The 7,564-nt window shown below is 39.3% G+C and overlaps 1 long non-coding RNA gene across 1 annotated transcript in view; it reads left to right on the top strand.

Moving 5' to 3' along the window:
• Nucleotides 1–3,016, top strand: part of LOC106937300 (uncharacterized) — a 7,033-nt gene extending 4,017 nt beyond the window's left edge. Inside the window, exon 2 of the long non-coding RNA XR_001422360.1 lies at nucleotides 1,980–3,016. This is a non-coding gene — a long non-coding RNA (uncharacterized LOC106937300). The remainder of the gene's footprint in view (nucleotides 1–1,979) is intronic.
• Nucleotides 3,017–7,564: the final 4,548 nt, after the last annotated feature.

The raw sequence follows: 7,564 nt of genomic DNA, 5'->3' as shown, positions 1-7,564 counted from the left end.
CCCCAAAACGAGATAAAAAAGGGATCCCCCTCAAAGGGGGGCCCCTTTTTTTTTTTTTTTTTTTTTTTTTTTTTTTTTTTGCTGCTTCTTATTTTTCCTCTTTTTCATGTTCAAATGACACAGTGACGCGCTGTTGAGGTGAAGTCAATTTTGCGTCATTCCTGCGCACATGCGGGTAGCTTCCAATCAACCGGCAGCAAAGTGTTAAAGAGACACAGCTACAGCCGCCTGTGTGCGTGCATAACCTGCATTGCGTTGCGTCTCTATGTGCCCGGGGAGAGGAGAGAGGGGAGGGGCGGGGGAGAGGAGAGAGGGGAGGCCTGGTGCCTGCTGACGATGGGAGGGGGGGAAAAAAACTCCCGAAGGTAACTCCTGGAAGAGGGGATGTGGGTTGATGTGATCAGAATCACAATGAGCTCCGGTCAATACGCGTCTCCCCTCAGTTTTTAAATGTTAAAAATCCACCTGCGTCCCGGGGGGAGGGGTGGGGGAACCACGCCGTGTTCAGGCCGGAGCGGCGTGAGGCATAGATGATCAGCGTGTCGCTGTCCGCGGTGCTGGAAGTGGGCTAAAGCAGACGGATTTAGACTGTAAGGGAAAACAACATAACACTGCGGGTCGCTAATAGTACAAACAATAAAGGCGTTATTACATGACTTGTCTTCAGAGTTCAGACTTTTTTTTCCCTTTACATTCTGCTCAAATTGTACAATCATCTTTAAACATGCTACAACGCATGTCACTCTAATTTATAAGTTTCCGGTTTGTCTGACAATGTAGCAGAGACGCTGCAAACTCCCCGACATCTGCCTCACGAAAAGCACATGTTCGCCTTATCCAGTATTTACGGTCATGTCCTCACCATTTCGTAAGTTTGTAGTTTTGGTCGCTTAGTCAGTTTTTTTTTTAAGCACAGCCGCCAGCCGAGCCGCTTTGACAACCGAAGTTATTCACTAGAATCGTCTCAAAGTGTACGGTAAGGAAATTGACGTCTGCCAACATGAAATTGCTCAATGTTGCTTTCTATAAAGCATTGACATTTTGTTCCTTCCTACTTTCATTTTTTGTATCTGTAAATAAACTCTCACCTTAATGCTTTCCATCATTATCTAATTTGTAGTTCTGGTCGTTTTGTACTCAAAACTACCCAAATCGACGTTGATTGACGTCAATTTATACCCGCAAAGGTTACGTTTAGATACACCAAGGACTTAAATTAATTTTCTATGGCCTATATAAAGTCTACTCTAAGACCAACTGATTAAATGAGTCCTCCAAATTGATCATTAGTCATAATGTTCAGATTTAGTAACAGACATCTTGCCCAAAAGGGATTACAAACAAAAATATACAGGAATTGGGTGAAGCACAGATATTTAAAGAAACTTCTGTACAACTAGATTGAAATTGATTGAGATTTGAGGGTTTTTTTTTTGTTGTTTTTTTTGATAATTCATGAATGTTACAAAGAAAACCCAACTGATGCACAATGATTTCAGAATGTAGGTTCAAAATGCCTTGTTGTACAGAATGGAAAGGGTTAAAGTTTAAAGGGTAACATGGAGCCCCTGAGGTTCCATTTCATTACTCTTTAAAGTTTGGTATGACAAAAACTGAACCTTAAAAGGATAAAGTCTAATTACCAAAACAAATGAACTGATATGGGAACAGTTGAAGCACATGGATATGCAATGGAAGCAGGAAGTGACTCAATAGCAAAAAGTGTAGGTAGATGATGGAGGCAGAGTGCTGACCAGGCCGTCTCCAGCAACATTGATGATGTTCATGCATCGTTTCTATATTGGTTATAAATGCAAACTTGCATATCATGAACAAGTTAAAGTGAAAAGTTAAGGTGAAAACCTCTGACGACCAATTTCCACTTCAACCTTTCTTCTCTGGTCAGTTTTATGTTCTCATGAAAAAACAAACTTCCCTCATTGAGCCACTTTTCTGTTCTCTTTTTTTTTTTCTTCTAGCACACAGACAGATCTGTCAAATTGAGCGCCCGGGCGAACTGCAATGTCCTGACGTCAGCTCCACAGATACCCAGCCGGGCTTGCATAAGCTCCCGGCTTCGGCCCCGTCTCCCTGTGTTCCTGTCTGGGCCCCGTCTTGCGGCTGACTCATCCATAACCGGCATGGAAATCGATACGACAAACACGACAACAAGTGGGCTATGTAACTGTCCTGACTGGCCGTGTGTATGACAAGCCTCAGGACCTCTGCCAATGGTGTGTGTATGCGTGTGTGTGTGTTCTGCTCTGAGCATCGTGTCACTTTACACCTTTGATTTGTTTGTGTGGCACCGTTATTATTATTTAAAAAAAAAAAATAATAAAACAAGGTTGGACCTTTTGCACTTCCCTCTTTTTGCATGTCACCGGCTCCCTCCAAGCCCGATCTGAACCCACTTTGTCTCAAGTCAGAGCATCAATACCTTGGCTCTAGACTGCTTACTGCTAAACCTGACCAGAAGTACAGTAACAGTCTACAGTCATGGCTACTGACGCCTGGCGAACCTCTGCACCGGAGAGTGTGACTGTGATGAGCCGCGCGAACCACCAAGGCTGCACACAAACACACACAGAAACACACACGCAAACGCGCACAAACGTGTCAACGTCAGCGGTTGCCACAGCCAACCCTCCTCTTCCCTCCTGCTGTCTCCATGGTAACCGTGGCATTAGATTGTTACTGTAGCAACAGCACCACTGGTAACAGTCTACAGCCATGGTCGCTAGGGGGCAATACACACACCTAAAACCAGATTATTGGCGACACGGAGGAAAAGACTGCATGTTTTTAATTTCAGGGAGTCAAAGTGGGATTTATGTAATGCATCTGAAAATCTGAAGAGTCTGAGTGGCAGTTGGGTGAAATCAGATTGAGATTATCTTGATGTTTGAAGTAGATTCGTGTGGCTGACAGCTGCTGCTGATTCGACTATTTTACCTAGTTTCTTTGAATGTGCAAATTGGAATAAAATAATTTTTTCTCTAAATAAAGAATTAATCATAAGCCCCTGAGACCTGATGTTTTTTTCCCTAGTAATTTTAATACAGTTTTCTTTTTGGTCAGAGTGTAAAATGATGTGTTGATTATTCTGATATAGCAGTGCTCGGTCGTAGCCTTTTCAGTGAAAGAACTTTTGTTTCTACGAGCTCAAGAAGGACACAAACTCTTTATCCCAAATTGAACAAAAACGCCTGATTATAATCATCTGAAATTTTAATACCAGTGATTGACATGATGATGAGAAATAATAATTTAAAAAAAGGTTACGGTCTTTGCAATCCTTCAGCAGATATTGGCTGCAGATGATTAGAACGTCCTCATAGTGTGTGAAAGAGTGAACTCTAAAATTGAAGTTCATGCTGTTTGAAGTTAAACACATGAGGAAGTATTGGAAAAAAAGTCCATAAATGATTAAATAATGTTCGACTCTGCTAGAATGTTTTATTTATTGTCTAGACCAGGGGTGTCAAACTCCAGTCCTCAAGGGCCGCTGTCCTGCAGTGTTTAGATGTGCCACAGGTAAACACCAGTGGAATGAAATGGCTTAATTACCTCCTCCCTGTGTAGATCGGTTCTCCTGAGCCTTGCTAATGACCTAATTATTCTTTTCAGGTGTGGTGCAGCAGAGGCACATCTAAAAGTTGCAGGACAGCGGCCCTTGAGGACTGGAGTTTGACACCCCTGATAGACGTACTTTGAAACAAAAAACTAGAAGCAAATTCTCTTAGATGTTCTGTCTGTGAATGAGGTTGAAGAGTAAATTTATGAAAATCAATTAGCAAAAATGTGTAAATAGGATTAAATCCCCTTAAAAATCAGTTAAAAACCCTTAAAAACCAGTTTTTAAGGGGGTTGTTCTGATTGTAAAACAATCACCATCTGACTTAGAAAAGTGTGTGTGAGAAAGGATTTTTCTATGGGAAGAAGTTTAAAAATTTTTTGTCTGGACGTTAAAGAAGTCACCATCATAAGCACGGACAGGTTTACATTTGTACATTTACTGATTTTCTTATACAGTGAAAAAAGATTTTTTTCCGTAAGGTTTTTGAATTTCTTTTTCTTCGAAAGTACAAAGGTTAAACATAAAAACCATGATGATATGGTGTGTTTTATCTTTTGCAGTTACACTGAGCACAAATCAATACATATTCAAATTTTTAATGCTATGAAAATAATTGTAAGATAAAACAGTCTGAGTATGTTAATTTTAGTATTATATATCTGTCAAACCCTGTTTATGTCTTTCTAGAGTTACTTTATGGTTGTTAATTTTGGATTAAACATTTTTTGCTTTTGGCCCAAAGACTCCCTTTTAAATTAAAAAACTCTATGTACTGTCTTTGACTAAATGGCATACAGTCTGTGGCTAATAGAAACTTTGCACTATGAAGTAAAAAGGAGAAAGCTTTTAATCTTGTCAGAGTTTCATTCGGTGTCAGGACACGACATGTTGAAAAAGACGCCGACTTCTGTGACAGGCTTGTGTTCTGGTGGCACTTTGGCCGGATAATCTGGGACAGGCTGACCTCCTACGCAGAATTAGTCATCTCTTTACAACATTTCTTTTTTTTTTTCACTAAAGACTCTTATTCAACCTTCTAGCAACCTTCCACCCCACTGCTGTTTGGCCGCCCAGGCTGCTGCTTCTTCTTCTCTCCCACACACACACACACACACACACACAGAGTCGGCAGCCTCTACTCATGATTATTGTTCAAATATTCACATTGATGCTGTAGTCTGTTAAATGTGGCAAGTGTTAAAGAAACAGATCGGTTTGAAATAAACGCAACAGGCTGTTTTGGCTAAACTTGAATATGAAAGCTAAACAATACACGTTACAGTTCGGTTTATCTTTGAACAGTTTTTTTTTTTTTCCGGTTTATTCTGCACAGAAAAAAAATGGGCCTGCAGTGAATGTGTGTTATCCTCTCCATAAAATCGTCTCTGAAATGCACAAATCATAGAAAAACACAGCAACTCCCTCTTACTGCGCCTCTTCATCTGAAATTGAAATTGCCCCTGCTGAGCCGCGTCAGACTTCCACTATTACAGCGATGGCGCATTCAAAGCTCTCTGCTGTGAAACAAACGTGTGGGGCTTTTTTCTTCTACCCCTTACTCCTTCACATCTTTTTCTCTAAGCTTCTCAGCCATGCGCGGTGTTCTGACAGACAACAGAACAGACCGGTTTAAACACATCGCTTTCTGTAATCCAGAAAATGATAGGAGCAAAAAAAAAAGAAAGAAATTGAAGAAAATACATGAGGAATGCGGCTTCTAAGGACAAGGTTGAAAGAAGACGTTTAATTTATTTATTATATATAATGTAATATTCAAGTCTCTATTCATCCTTTAATATATCTCTATGTATTTTATATCTTTTAAGATTTGAAATAACAGACAAAAAGCTTATTGATAAGAGCGTTAAGTGCTGATTCATTTTATATTTTCAGTACATGGATGCCACACAATTCCATAAAAAAAAAAAAAAATAATAATACATAAATAAATGATCTCAAACAAAAGGCTGGTATTTTGCAATTACTTCTCAAAGGGGTTAAAATCACGCTGCCTGATGTGCAGAAGGCCGCTGACCACATGGGGTCACCGGGAGACGGCAGTGACTCAGCTTTTTCTGAGTCACCGACACAAACAACTGAACGCACCGGGAGCGACGGCGTGATTTTCCCTCCTACAGGTAAAAGAGTCACGTAAAATGTACATAGATGCTAATTAAGCATTTATATAAATATGGGTTCATTTCCATCAACTACTTTTGCTCTGGGAATGAACTGAATCGTCATTTTGTTTCAGACTGCAGGCAATCATTCAGAACCGCACGGTGAATTTGTGACCTGCGGTGTTCAACAGCTGTGGCTTTTTTTTTTAATTCCGTATCAAAAATGACAAACTCTCAAGAGTTGAAAAGAGTGAAATGACAGGTCTAAGTTGTTAAACGGTGATGTTCAGAGTCGAGTTCCTCTGATGTGTGGGAGCAGGGAAACGGGTAAGTGATGAAAACCGACTATGTCAGAGAAGAAAGTCCACTCTGAACGGTCTCTCCACAGAGAGAAGTCGAATGAAGACTGCGAATAAGGCAGGCAAACAGTGACACTCAGTGGTCACTCAATTACAGACGGATTACAGCGATGTGGGAAGGAAACTCGAGTAACAAAAGATAAAAATCCACATTATAGAAGGTGTGATATAATGTCCTGAAGGAAAACATTATGCAACACTTTCCATATCTTCATTATCCATGTTCCCATTGTTGGAGCAGGTGATCGCAGAACATGTCTTTATAAATGTTATGCAGTACATAAACCCTGGGTCTGAGTTGAGGTGGTTACATTTTCTAATAACTAGACATCACAAAAAACAAATAGTTTAGTTCCTAAATGTGCAAAGTTGGTATAGAAGTCAAACATATAAAGAAAAGAATTGTATCTTTAATTGCAGTGAAAGGGGCGTCTTCAAAGACTCTTTTAAACAAAACAAACAAAAAATATGGATTACTTTTTATAACCTTTCCAAGCATGCTAAACCTTTTTCTTGGTCTGTCATATGAAATTCCAGTGAACAACATAAAATTTTGTGGCTGTAATGTTACCAAATGTAGAAACGTTATGGGTTATAAATACATTTCCAAGGTGCAGAACTTCTACTTTTCCACCTGAGGGATACTGAGAATCGCTCACCCATCATGGAAGATTACACTGCTGGTATTATTTTGTTGGTATGTTTGCTGTTAACTACCTGAATTGTGTTTTATATCTCCGGCACACTGAAGGTCAGTTTTTCCTAAAAGCAAAATGAAACAAAGAGTTGCCTAAGAAATAAAGTTCAGTTTCTTTCTCCTTAGATGATCTATTGCCTAAAGACATTAGAAACATTTAAGTGCATAACTGAAATAAAGTCTTTAACTTATTTAAGGACAGTCAAAGGTTTAATTCTTACATGCCTCAGCAGACTGCTCCTTTACTCCAGAGCCTGTGTGGCCGCAATGATCAAAGTTATATGACAAACTCTTAAAGGTCTCACTTATCCAGCAATGATTTTCCAGACATCACCTTTACTCACTGAGATTTCCATAAAAAAAGTCCATAAATCTTTATACATGATTTGGATTGTTAAAACTTAATTGAGTTATTATTAATTGTTGATTAATGGTTTATTAAACTGAAATGAGGTTCAATCTTTCAACCAATCGCATCCATTTAGTGTTGTAGTTTGGCCTCCGTGCAGCAGAGGGCACCGCTGGTCATCCTGAAGTGGAGTCAGCTGATACAGAAACAAAGAAGATGACGGCTATCCCAGAACAGGAAAGAAATACTGTCCGAACAGGTTCCGGTCTGAGATGTATTGGGGAATTAAAGTGAATGCAAATAACATTTCTAACAGAAGTAAAGTGCATTTTATGATGTTCAGTTTTGAAATGTAAAACTGAATCGCTTTTTTTTTTTTTTTTTTTTTTTTTCACCCGTTTAAAAAAAAAAATTTTAAAATTTGGTCAACAAAATAAAATTGGGGGTTTTGTTTTTTTT

This window comes from Poecilia latipinna, unplaced genomic scaffold (assembly GCF_001443285.1).
Source record: "Poecilia latipinna isolate Pla-1442-1.1 unplaced genomic scaffold, P_latipinna-1.0 Scaffold2315, whole genome shotgun sequence".
Lineage (NCBI taxonomy): Eukaryota > Metazoa > Chordata > Actinopteri > Cyprinodontiformes > Poeciliidae > Poecilia > Poecilia latipinna.
This window is presented reverse-complemented; position numbering and strand designations above follow the sequence as displayed.